Raw genomic sequence first — 13,635 nt, 5'->3', positions numbered from 1 at the left:
ACCACAACTTGTTCAGCCATTCCTCAACTAATAGGTGCAACCTCAGTTTCCAATTCTTTGTCCTCACAAAAAGAATGACTATAAGTATTTTTGTAAATATGAGTCTTTTCAGTTTGGGATTATGCCCAAAGTGTATGCATACCCTTTGACCCAGCAAAAGTCTGTATCCCAGAGATCAAAGAAAAGGGAAGAGGACCTATATGTACAAAAATTTTTATAGCAGCTCTTTTGTGGTGGCAAAGAATTGGAAATTGAGATAATACCTACCAATTGGGGAAAGGCTAAACAAGTTGGGTATATGATTTGATGGAATACTATTGTGCTATAAGAAATGATGAGGGGAATGGTTTCAGAAAAACCTGAGAAGACTTACATGAACTGATGCAAAGTGAAGTGAGCAGAACCAGGAGAACATTGTACACAATAACAGTAATATTGTACTATGATTAACTGTGAATGACTTAGCTTTGCTCAGCAATACAATGATCCAAGACAATTCCAAAGGACTCATGATGAAATATACTATCCACCTCCAGAGAAAGAACTGATTGATTCAAAGCATACCTTTTTACTTTCTTTATTTTTCTTGTTTTTGTCTGTTTTCTTTTGCAACATGGCTAATGTGGAAATAAAAATAATAAATAAATCATAAAAAATAATAAACAGGAGTCCCCCCCCGTTTTTCTGATCTCTTTGGGAGTGTAACCCATAGAGCTCTTTTCGAGGAGGAGTAAAGGCAACCGATTAGCCCTTGTTCTAATTTCCCACAGTAGTAACCAGGTCAGGGCAGTCAGGGCTTTGTTTCAGGATGCTATCCTTCAACAGAATAGAAATAACAAAGCTCAGCACCTAGTTAGTAAGAATAATTAGATAAAATAGGAAACTATCAGGTTGTAGAAGCTGAAATGAGCTCCTTTCTTCCTGCCCTCAGGTCGATGTCCTATGGTTTCTGTCTAGCCATTATGGAGCAATGTCTCTTCCCCAAACCCCTTCTTCAAATGAGTCCATACTTCTTACCATTTGTTCCAGGTGCAGCTTAAGGTACTTGTCCTGGATGCAAAACATTCCTAGTTAAAATTCTTTTAGAAGTAGCAAAAGAGCGGCAGCTAGGTGGTGCACTGGTCCTGAAGTCAGGAGGACCTGAGTTCAAATCCGACCTCAGATCAAATACTTGATCCTTACTAGCTGTGTGACCCTGGGCAAGTCACTTAACCCCAATTGCCTAAAAATAAAAAAATAAAAAAAAGAAGTAGCAAGAGAAATAGTATTTGAACAATAAGTTGGCCAGCTCCCATGTGTTTTTACAGTTCTGGGAAATGACTTGCCCAGGGTCATAGTGAGTCAGTACTGCCCTACATTTTCTTCTAAGTAAAATGTCTTGGGATAAAGACCATAAAGATGACTGGACAATTTGTCCCTGAGCTCCCTTCCAGATCTAATCTATTCCTTCTATGACCTGGGGTCCATGAACTTAAATTTTTTTTTGTTGATTTCAATGTAATTTATTTCCTTTTTAATAATATGTATTTTATTTTATGCATGTACAAACATCATTCTGAGAAAGGGTCCATGTAGGCTTTCCCAGACTCAGGGGGATCTGTAATCCACAAAAAGTTTAACCCCTGCTCTATGACTAGGAAATGAAATGCAGACTCTGCTGCCGAGAGATGTCAATAGCTGGAGAGGTTAAGACTTTTCCAGTCTCATTACTTTTCCCCTGGAAACAGAAATCTTGATGGTAAGTATTGCTGATGAATTGAGAATCTTTGGAGGTGGAAAAAATTTGAGAGTTTTCCTACAAATAGTCCTCAGCTGCATCTTTTTCACCCTCAATGTCTCAAATGTCTCGTGGTCTCCCCCACTGCTAGTCCCTTCCTCTCCTCAAATTTCCTTCCATCTACTCTGTATACATCTGGTATGTACCTAGTTGTTTACATGTTGTCTCTATGGGACTGTAAGCTCCTTGAGGGCAGGAACTGCTTTTGCCTTTCTTTGTGTCCCCAGTGCTCAATACAGTACCTGGCCCGTACATTTTAAGTGCTTAATAAAGGCTTGTTAATTGATTGATTGATGGGGATATTTGCAGCAATTCAGAGCAACAACACACCCTTACTATAGAGAGGAGGTCGTGTAGGGCACCAAGAGCAGCAGGCTGGGACTCTGGAGGGCCAGGGTTCAAATCTTCACTCTGCCTCTGACTCAGAGAATCACAGAATGTCAGCACTGGGAGGGACTCTCTAGGTCATCTGGCCCAATTCCTGGGTAAGAGAACTGGAGTTTGGAAGGTGAAATGAGATGGAGTGGTGGAAGGAGCACAGGGTTTGGATTCAGACTCTGGGTTCAGATCTCTCACCTGCTCCTTACTACCTATGTGTCAAGGGCAGGCTCTTTCCCCACTTGGGCCTCTGTTTCCTCATCTGTAACCTAAGGGGGTGGCTCCAGTGAATCCCTCGTAGCTCCAATAGTCTGTAAGTCTGTCTTGGTGAGGCCTCTGTGGTCAAGTTCACCAGGAGTGACAGTTTAATATTCTGGCTGCCTCCTCTCTGAAGGGGAGGAAAGCATGCTTTCCTAATGCCATCAGCATCCCAGGCATGTCATTTTCCCCTTCTTAAAATTGCACCACTGTCCTTGTGTAGAGGCTAAGCTCCTTGAATCCCCCTTTGCTTTGCTTCTACTCTAGGCCCCCAGAGCGTTTAGGAAAAGGCAAGGAGGAAAAATAGCAGGGCCCCTGTGGGAAGCACATTTCTATCTGGGCCAGGCTCTCAAGACTCTTAATGGGGTGCTAAATGAGGCTCCCAGAGGCACCTTCTAGCCCCAGGTCATCAGCTCCAGATGTGACCTACTGGCTTCCCAAGACACTGCATTGTAGACCAACATTCTTGCCTACCAAGTCAATGAAAGCACGGGTGAGCATCTTCAGAACAAAAAGTTCACATCCTCCACTGCTTTCCCTTCTCCTCATAAATCCTGCATGGCTGACTGAGGGGACTAGGATGCTGGTATATTTGGTGCCTTGTGTTTCCATAGTGTCTGGCTTAGAGCTCAGCAGGCCGATGTTTGTACAAAAGGCGGCATGTTGCCTTGAATGCTCATACAGGAAAGATGAAATGATGCTAAGTGCCCTCCTCTAACCTCGCTTCCCTCCTCCTTCTTTGAAGTAGACAGAAAGGGAATGTTTGGTTTAGCTTCCATTTAAAAATGTATCATGTTTTCCCTCCTTGCTGAATAATCATCTTTCATTTATGCTAACACTTCATTAAAATAATTGTGCATTCTTCTACCAGTGGTCTTGGAGTCAGAAGACCTGGCTGGGTTTGCATTCTACTTCTGACACTTCCTAACTATGTGGCCCTGGGCAAGTCACTGCATCTATCCGAGTGTCAGTTTCTTCATCTATAAAATAGGAGAAGCAATACCAGCCCTGTTTCCTACTCAGGGTTATTGTGAAGAAATTGCTTTGGAAACTGGAAAGCGCCATTAATGGAATAATGATGATGGAAGTGATGATGATAGAGGTGATGTTGATGGAGGAGATGACAACTTCCTCTGGAATCTGCTCCCTACTAAGGAGTGAGGGACCCAAGCAGATGTCGAACCTGGTAGACATTCAGGGGTACAGGAGGTTAGGGAAATGGAGAGGGCAAATATTTGGTTTTGGTATTATGCACACCAATAAGTAGAAATCAGTCAATCAATAAACATTAATTAAGTGCATGTTAGGGTGTCAGGCACTGTGCTAAGAGCCGGGGATACAAAAAGAGGCAAAAGGCAATCCTTGTTCTCAATGAGATTACAATCTAATGGGAGAGACAGCAAGCAAACACACACATACACACACACACACAAACACATATATATATATATACAAAGCAAGCTATATATAAGATAAATCAGAAATAACTAACAGAGGGAAGTTAGTAGAATTGAGAGGGGCTGGGGAAGGCTTCCTGTAGGAGGTAGGATTTTATTTTTGTTTTTGAGGCAATTGGGGTTAAGTGACTTGCCCAAGGTCACACAGCTAGTAAGTGTCAAGTGTTTGGTCTGAGGTCAGATTTGAACTCAGTTCCTACTGACTCCAGGGCTGGTGCTCTATCTGCTGTGCCACCTAGCCGCCCTGCTCCTGGAGGCAGGATTTTAGTTGGGACTTAAAGGAAGCCAGGGAAGTCAGTAGTCAGAGGGGAGGAAGTAAAGCATGCCAGACATGGGGGACAGCCAGAGAGAATGCCCAGAGCCAAGAGTATCTTGTTCCTGGAACAGCCAGGAGGCCAGTGTCACTGGATAGAAGAGTACATGTAAGAACAAGGCAAAAGAGGAAGGTATCAAAGGCTCAGCATCATCTACCCTCCAAAAGCGGAACCCTTAAGTCTGTCTCCTTGGGTGTGCTAGAAACGTGACTCTCTGCAGCACACCTATGGCTTCTGGAGGACTGTGGGCCTCCATCCCTCTTTGGTGGACGCACTTCTGGTTCTCATATGGGGCACATAGGAGATCGCAGCTGACCTTCAGCATGAAGCTGTGAGGTGGGTGGCAGAGCTCGGGGCCCTGAAATACTCCTGTCTTTCGAGGATCTGTGATTTCACTGATGTACGTACTCTTTCCACCTATGTAAATCATAACCCTCTATACCTCCCTTAACAGGGTGCTTCTGGGAGTCACTGTGACTAAAAACCTCCATCCCCTTGCAGGCAACTTGGTCACAAATCTCTCTGAACTTCTCGAGGCTAGTGCCCAGAGGACACAGTCCATTGCCAGGCCCACAAATGAAGCCTTTCCTGCTTGGATTTCCCTGAAAGGTCCTCGAGAGGCTAGGTTTACCTCCCACACCATGAGGATGTATTGGAGGAGGAGGATGGTAAAGACTTTGCACGTAGTACGCCCTGAATGTTTATAGAATCAAATGGTTACTCTCATTTTCCAGATGTGGAAACATGCTTAGAGATGTTTAGTGACTTTCCCAAGGTCATACAGCTAGTTAGTGGTACAGCCAAGATTGTAGCAAAATCTGTTGCAGTTCAGTCAAGTGCTATCTCTTACACCATGTTATCTCTCTTCCGACAATGTCATGTGACCTTAAAGCATATAGGCATCAAGCCAAGATCTTACTGAAATCCAGATAGATCCTAGATTGTATAGGTTACATACTGTGTATCTATAGCCTTTCATTCCAGGCTGCCAAAGAAAGCCAGGGAAGGTCAATTGGGATTGTTTTGCTTATTGAAACTTGAAGGTTGTCTCTTTCACTCAAGGCCTCAGGGCAGATGCACAATAAACATTCTGATCCTGGTTCGCCTTTCTTTTATAGATGGAGGCTTGTCAAAATACGGTTGCCAGCAGAGTCTTCTTTTTCCCAGGGACAGAGGCCAACAGTTGCACAAAAGGGGTGACAGCTGCCTTCTTTCACTACTTGGCTTAACTCTGGTGAGCTGGCCTGGGACTGCCGGTGGCCATGTGGCCTGTCACCTGGGAAGCTAACGTTGCTGTGAGCAGCTGTGCAGACGTGGGAGGGAAATGAACAACCAAAAAGAAAAGATCGAGTGCTGAGGGGGTCCTCTAAGTCACCGATGCCCCAACGGCTGGTTTGACTGATGCATGACCAGTCCCCCCGAGAGGACCTTTCTTTTGTACGCCATTGAGCACGTCTACCCTGTTATCAAATCAGTTAGAGTTGGAGGCCGAGTGGCACATTGGTCACACAGCTGTTGATGAATAATCAATGAAGTCTTGCTAAATGCCACCATACACTGGGGCACAGGTATCATTCAGTAGGCAGGCAGCTTGGCCGAGGGGAATGCTCCAGCTGAGAGTTAGGAAATAAAGCTTTCATTTCTTGGGCCACTGATAAAAACCATGGAATCATCAAGCCATATACTGTCAGAACACGGTGATACCTTCGAGACTGTCTAAGCCAAGGGGTTCTTCACTGTTTTTTTGTGCCTTGGACCCCTTTGGTGGTCTGCTGATTCCTATGTGTTCTTTGGAATCATGTTTTACAAAATCATTCATACTCAAAGGAAATTCCATATTGCAGTTAGAGGTTAGTGAAAATTAAGATGTTATTTTCCTCCCAATTAATGGATCCCTGAAATCTACTCACAGACTCCCTGCGGAGTGTGGCCCCCGGGTTAAGAACCCCTGCTCTAGGCTTATTCCCTCTTGTTACAGAAAGGAAAAAAAAGCCCAGAGAGTGCAAATGGTTTACCCAATGTCACACAGCCAGTTGGTAGCAGAGCCAGGATTAGAGGCCACCCCCTTCGCCACCCCCTTCTCTGCTGGTCCATGACAAGTCCAGTACACATTTCCGTCATGATCTTGTCTATGGCCATAAGAAATGAGGCATCAAGTAAAGGAAAGGGAGCAGAGGCAAACAAACAACATCTACAATGTCTACAACAATGTGAAGTGGAAAGAACAGCTGCCAATTGAAACTGAACCAACTGAAGTTGAAGGCTACGAAAGGATTAGGAAAGAGTTGGGCCCCAAAGAAGAGAGAGGAGAAGCCACTCCCCCTACTCCTTGGCCGAGGTGTCTCTATGGGTGTGCAGTGTTGGCATAGGGCCAATTTTTTTTTTGATTTGTTGATGGATTTTGCTGATTTCTTTTCCTTTTCTTCCTCTTTGAATTGTTTTTTCTTTTCTTTTCTTTTCTTTTTTTTTTTTTTTGGCTAGGCGATGGGGTTAAGTGACTTGCCCAGGGTCACACAGCTGGTAAGTGTCAAGTGTCTGAGGCCAGATTTGAACTCAGGTCCTCCTGACTCCAGGGTCGGTGCTCTATCCACTACAGTGCCACCTAGTTGCCCCCTAAATTGTATTTTCTTTGTTATAAGAGATGGCTCTTTAGGAGGGAGGCAGGGAGAGGCACTGGGGGAAATCTAGGTGGTGTCAAACCAAAATGTATCAATAAAATCTATTATCAAAAGAAGAAAGTAGGCAATGAAATAAATGCAAAGGCATGCACTACTTTTGCTCTTATAAATGCCCTCATTTCCACCTGTAATTTTCTTCTAATAGCAGGGGAGAAAGTATATGCTCTGGCCCCACTCTCAGGGCCACCTGACCACATGTCCTCTCAGGAGGCTAGAGAGCCCTAAGGGTTTTATGGGGCATCCCTTTTCTCTGCCACAGGATAGACCCCTCACTGGTGGTGTCCCCTCATCTGTTAGGAATCAGTTACTAGTACCTCAGTTTCATTTAATCACTTAACATTATTTGGCTTTTATGAAGCTAGGCACAGTGGATAAAGTGCCAGCCTGGAGTTAGCCGGAACTCAGCTAACCTGAGTTCAAATCCCACCTCGGGCATTTCCTAGCTGTGTGACCCTGGACAAGTCACTTAACTCTGTTTACCTCAGTTTCCTCATCTGTAAAATGAACTGGAGAAGGAAATAGCAAACCTCTCCAGTATCTCTGCAAAGAAAATCCCAAATGGGGTCACTAAGAGTTGGTTATGACTGACAAATGACTGAACAACAGCAACATTTATTTTACAGATAGAGCAAGAATAAATGTGCAAACATTTTCCCCCAATATATCAGCAGCATAATCTCTCTTATATCAGAGGTGTCAAACACACAGCCCACAACATTCCTGAGAATGGCCCAAACCAGATTAAAATGTGGTTCCTATCAGATTTTAATGTGTTGATGTATCAATTAAAAAAAAAGAACTATATAAACATGGTCCCTCCAGTCGAGTCAGGCCAGGTTTCTGCTCTCTTACGTACATACTAGGCTTATTCCTACATCTATGCCTTTGTTTATCATAGTCCCTTTGATTGGAATCTCCAAATGTTACACATCATTCCAAGCTAAGCTCAAATCTCTCCTCCTCCATGTAGTCCTCCCTAATTACTCAACCTCTTTCCCCTTTGGACTCCTATCATGCTTGAGGTCAGTGTCAAACAATTGAGATGATAGATAGATAGACATTCATTGTTACTTCTTCATATGCATAACTCATGGCCCAGAATCAAAGCTCTGGGGAGTTGATATAGACTGGATTTGATACTTGGAGCTTCTCACAACTCAATGTCTTCAGTTCATGCCTCTACCCATGGTTTCCCCTGAGAACACCAGACACTTCCTGTCAAAGTCTCTATAGAAAAGATAAAGGGGCCCTCAGCTCCTTTGCAGGTTCTCAGGCTAACACAATGGCCTCTCACCTAACTCCATAAATGATCAAAACCAGCCTCCTTCCCTCTTCAGTGGGTTTCCCCTCCCTAGGGACCTCTATAGTCAGTCCCCCAGACTTCTAATACTACCCTAAGATTGAGGCTCCCATGAAAGGGGAAAACTCTTGAGATAAATATTCCATATAATCCATAGTACTAATGAGGAGAAGAGTCAAGATTTGTTCTTCCACATTATGGCTCTGTCTTACTGCTCCTTGGGCTCCAGGATGTTGATATGGTCCAGGAACTCTTCCTCTTCTCTCCAGAAGGCTTATACAGGAATTCTCACCACTTCACCACTGCCACTTAGGGCCACATGGTTCTTTCTTCTTCTGGGGCCACTCTCTCACCCAAATGATTGATTTCCCAACAATAAAAGCCTTGGAAGTGCTGTTACCTTGAAGGAGGAGCCATTATTATCTTCAGTGGGAAGACTGACTTTTTTAAAAAAAATGGCATGGTGATACAATAATAGACACACTTACTAGCTGTATGACCCTGGGCAATTCACTTCACCCTGTTTGCCTCAGTTTTTTCATCTGTAAAACAAGATGGAGAAGGAAATGGCAAACCACGCCAGTATCTTTGCCAAGAAAACACCAAATGGGGTCACAGAGAGTCAGAAATGACTGAAACAACTGAGCAACAAAATACAATAATTATATATGACATTTTGCCATTTACTACCTATAACCTCACAAGTCACATCACTTTTCTGGGCCTCAGTTTACTCATTTTTAAAATGGAAGGGGGCACACCAGAGACAGAATGATGCAGTGATGAGAGAACTTGATGGCTTTGGAGTCAGCAAACTTGGATTTGAACTCTGGCTTGGTCACTTACTACCTGTGTGACCTTGGGAGTCTTTGAGGGGTGGAAAAAATACTGGAGGATCTGGGTTCAAATTCCAGCTTGGCTCTGTGACCTTAGCTAAGTCCCTTTACCAATCTGGGCCTCTGTTTCCCTATTTATGGCAAAGGAATTGGAAGCAATGACCCTAAAGCCCCTTCCAAATATGTCTATGATCCTATGACCTAAAGGGATCACTGGAATGGGGACAAAACAAAATGCTGTGTGAGGTCAGAAGGGGAAAGGGGAGATCAGGGCAGACTTCATGGAGGAGGTGGCATTGCAATTGGGGTTTTAAGGATAACAGGAGGGAATGTGGCACAGTGGGTAAGAGATGGCCTCAGAGCCATGTAGACCTGGGTTCCAGTCCCATTTCTGACATATTCTGGTTGTGTAATCCTGTCTCGGCAAGTAACCTCTCAGTATGATGGGCGACATTGTTGCAGAGAAGGTAGAAATCTGCATTGGTAGAGGGAGTTTCCTCATCTGAGACTTCCTTATAAAAATAAAGTCACAGATCCATGCTCTGTCCTTTAAAGGATGGGTAGGATTTCAACAAAGAGATGGAGGAAGGAGATTCCAGGTATAGGCTAAGCTGTGAAAGAGTTAAAGTGCAGCATGTGTGGGGGTGGGGAGGAGGAGACAGACAGATGGTAACCCAGTTTGACTGGAGGGCAGAGTGTGTGCATGGGAGCAATGTGAGATAAGACTGGAAGGCTAGGCAGACACTAGATTGTAGAGAGCCTTGAATGTCAAGCAAGGGAGTTTGAACATTGCTCAGGAGGCACCGAGGAAAGCTTCAGGGAATCACTGAAGATTTGTAACCATACACATTATCAGATCTTTTGCCTAGGAGTGGCAGAGGGAGGTAGAGAGTGGAAGGGGGATGACCCATTAGGAGGTCCAGGCTGGTGGTAAGACCCATATTAAGGTGGTGGCAGTGGGAAGAAAACAGAAAGGACAGATGGGAGAGATGTTTGGGGAGGTGAAATTGACAGGTAAGGAGATGGAAGAGTCAAAGAGAACCCCAAGGTTATCTACCTGGAAGAATGAGTAAATAGTGGTGCCCTCAGCAGAAACAAGTCATCATCATATTACCTGTGAGCATTAGGGAGCTTGAGGTCTTAATGCAAGGAGGCAAATTCAGCCCCTTCCCCGTCCCCCTCCCCCTTCAGGTATCACTGAGACTAGCAGAGCTGGGACTCTTGATCAGAATGTGGCTTTGGAAGCAGATCAAAAGGAATGTAACAGCTAAAAAGCACAGTGGAAATGACATTGTATATTTAATAAGATATACTCATGTGAGGGAACCGAGGGACCCCAGGGCAAGGGCGGAGGAAAGCATGGTGGTGAGAATCTGAGCGAAGATCAATGGAAGGGGAAATACAGAAACGACATTGTGGTGTGATCACAAATGATGGACAGAATACCTGGACAGGAGGAGATGCAGAATTTGGGAAACATCACAGACCTAATGCCCAGTCACGATGTAGGAGTGATAAGGGACTTCAATTCTCAGAACATCTGCTGGAGCTTTCTTTCTGCCGAAGGCAAAGTACCCGATACAGTTAAAAAAAAAAGCCCAGAACTTATCTGAATGATAATTTCACCCTTCAAAGGTGGAGGAGACTAGTGGGAGTCTGAAATGCTATCCTAGACCCGATTCTGACCAGCAAGGAGGAATTGATTGGCTGCTGAAATAGAAATCATGAGAATCTCAAGAAGATGGGCCATTCTATCCCAGAATTTATAATAGAGAAGAAGGAAGTTGGATATAGTCTGGTGAACCCCCTAGCTTTCGGGTGAGCCAATTTCGAAGGGTTTAGACTTCAAGGGTGGCCTCGAGGCCACATGTGGCCCCTTTGACTGTCAAAGGGCCACACTTGAGGACCTAGAGGGCCACATGTACCCTTGTGGCCTTAGGTTCCCCACTCCTGGTTCAGAGAAAGGATTGGTAGGCTTAAAATAGGAATGACTTAAAATTCCATAGGGGAAGAGACTTTGCAGAATGAAATTGTGGAGACGCAGAAGGATAGAAAAAACAGTCAACAGGGTGGTGAAATTGAGCACAAGCATAGTAAGAGAAGATGCTAGGAGAGGCCCTAACTATGGCAACTGGGTTCAAGGCAACAGCCCCAGTGTATTCAAAAAACATCAGAAAGCAATGGAAGGGAAAATAAAATCTATAGAAATCTTAATGTGAAACAGCTGAGCCACAGCTTCCCCAGAATATTCAGAGATGAAACTGGCAAGAGGAAAATAAATAGCTAAATAATAGGACAAGTTTGTCAATGTTTTGATAACAGTCATCACCAGTGGGAGGTGGTGATTCCATATCTGGATCCTAACACCCGTAAGAAGCCAAATTCGGGGAGCGTATCAGGACGAAACTGAATACAAATAGAAGAAGGAAATTTGTGTTGGGAGCAATACAATTGTGAAAGCATTGAGGGATCGATTCTTTAAAATACTTAAAAGGAAAGTTTTATCAATGCCTTTTGTTTTTTATACCATACAATAATAAACACAGCAGACATTCGTGTAGTACTTTATAGTTTGCAAAGAAACATCTCATTTGATCCTCACAACAACCCTGGGAGATGAGTGTTATGATTATCTCCATTTTGCAGTTGAGAAAACTGAAGCTGAGAGAGATTAAGTGACTTGTCCAAGAGATCGCACAGCTAGTAAGTGTCAGAGGCAGGATTTGAACTCAGGTCTTCCTGACTCCAAGTCTGACACACTATGAATTACAACACCTCCCTGCCATATTTTCCTCTGTACTTTCCTCTTCCTTGTAACAAAGAAAAGCAGTTGAGCAAAAGCCGCTGAGAAAATTACTTCATCTGACAGTGTTATGCCACATTTCTCACCTGTAGCCCTCTCCCTCTCTACTGAGAGGCTGGAAGTGTGTTTCATTATCTGTTTTGTGAGCCTGAGATTGGTCATTGTAACTAATTAGAATTCAGCTACTTTTGAGTGGTGTTTTCATTTACATGATTGTAGTTATGTGGATGATTCTCCTGGTTCTGTTTACTTCATTCTGAAAAGGTGTAGAGGGGTTGCAGGGGGAGGGAAAACACATAACGATGGAATCACAGATTAACTGAAACACTGGAGAAGTCACGAAGCAGAAGGATTAGCCTAGCTCTGCTTGGCCCCCAAGGGTAGAACCAGGAGCAAAGAGTCCAAGTGGATCTTATGAGAGGTAGATTTCATCTCCGTGGAGGGAAAAACATTCTAACAATGAGAGCTATCCTCAAGTAGGATGGGCTGCCTTGGGGGCCTCCCAAGGCCAGGCTCAACGACCTCCTTGGAGGGGATGTTCTAGAGGGCTTTCTTGTTCAAGTATGGGCTGGACTAGATGCCTTTTGGGGTCCTTTACAGGAGATTTAGGGGGTTCTCTTATTCTCTATTGACATCTACAGAAACATATATGTATAAGTGTGTACATATGTAAGTGTGTATATAGAGACATAAGTGTATGTAAGTATATATGAAATGTATGCACATGTGTATGTGTATAGACACACATGCAATTGTGTATATACAGATGTGTATATATAAAATGTGTGTATATATGTATGTGTATATATGTGTATATATAAGGGTGTATATATATGAAATGTATGTATATATGTATGTGTGTATATATGTATGTGTGCACATGTGTATGTATACACACACACACACACACACACACACACACACACACATATATATGAAAGATCTTTGACTAAAGGACCCAATAGGGAAAGAACTAGGAGGCATTTGTTTCTCCCGTTGCCACGTCTTGGTGGCAAGGGAAAGGAAAATAAGATTTGGGAGGGGCAGCTCCAGCCCCCCAGGTGGCTGGCTGCCTTTTCTTATTTCCCCCCGGCCCTGATGGGAACCATTTCTCAGCTAAAGCAGCTGTGTTCTGCTCCAACAATCATTCACTGCTAATAGGAGCTGTTCAAAGTGCTCCTTTTTCTTGTCAGGCCTGTCACAGTGCATCTTTTTTTTTTTTTAACATTTCTGTGGGTTTTAACAGTGTTAACAGGCAGAAATCAAGGCCATTAAGACGTTCCCTAAGTATCTCAGCACAAGCTCATTTGTCAAATCCCAGCCCTAGCAACAGCTAGAATATAGTCTTTGATGAAAAGGGGGAATAGAGTTTTGTCCTCAGTCCAACAGGAGAGGCCTGGACTGGTCTGAGGACTCAGCCAGGAACCCCAAACTCAGAGTTGGTTCCCCAACGGTGCAGAGATTTCTGGTGACTTCCATCTTACCTCAAAACAGTGAAAAACTATACTGATTTATAGGAAGGAAGGAAGTAAAGAAGGAAGAAAAAAGGAAGGAAGGAGGAAAGGAGGAAGGAAAAAGGGGAGTAGAGGAGGGAGGAAGGGGGAAAGAAGGAGGGAGGAAAGAGGGAGGAAAGGAGAGAAAGAAGGAAGGAAAGAGGAAAGAAGGGATTAAAGGAGGGAGGAAGGGGGAAAGAAGGGAGTAAAGGAGAGAGGAAGGAAAGGGGAAAGAAGAGAGTAAAGGAGGGAGGAAGGGGGAAAGGGGAGGAAGGAGGGAAAGAAGGAAGGAGAAAAGGAAGGAGGGAGGAAGGAAGGAGGAAAGAAGGGATTAAAGGAGG

Source organism: Vombatus ursinus, unplaced genomic scaffold (assembly GCF_900497805.2).
Source record: "Vombatus ursinus unplaced genomic scaffold, bare-nosed wombat genome assembly UNPS02004063.1, whole genome shotgun sequence".
Lineage (NCBI taxonomy): Eukaryota > Metazoa > Chordata > Mammalia > Diprotodontia > Vombatidae > Vombatus > Vombatus ursinus.
The sequence above is the reverse complement of the archived record's forward strand: the minus strand, read 5'-3'. Positions refer to the sequence as shown.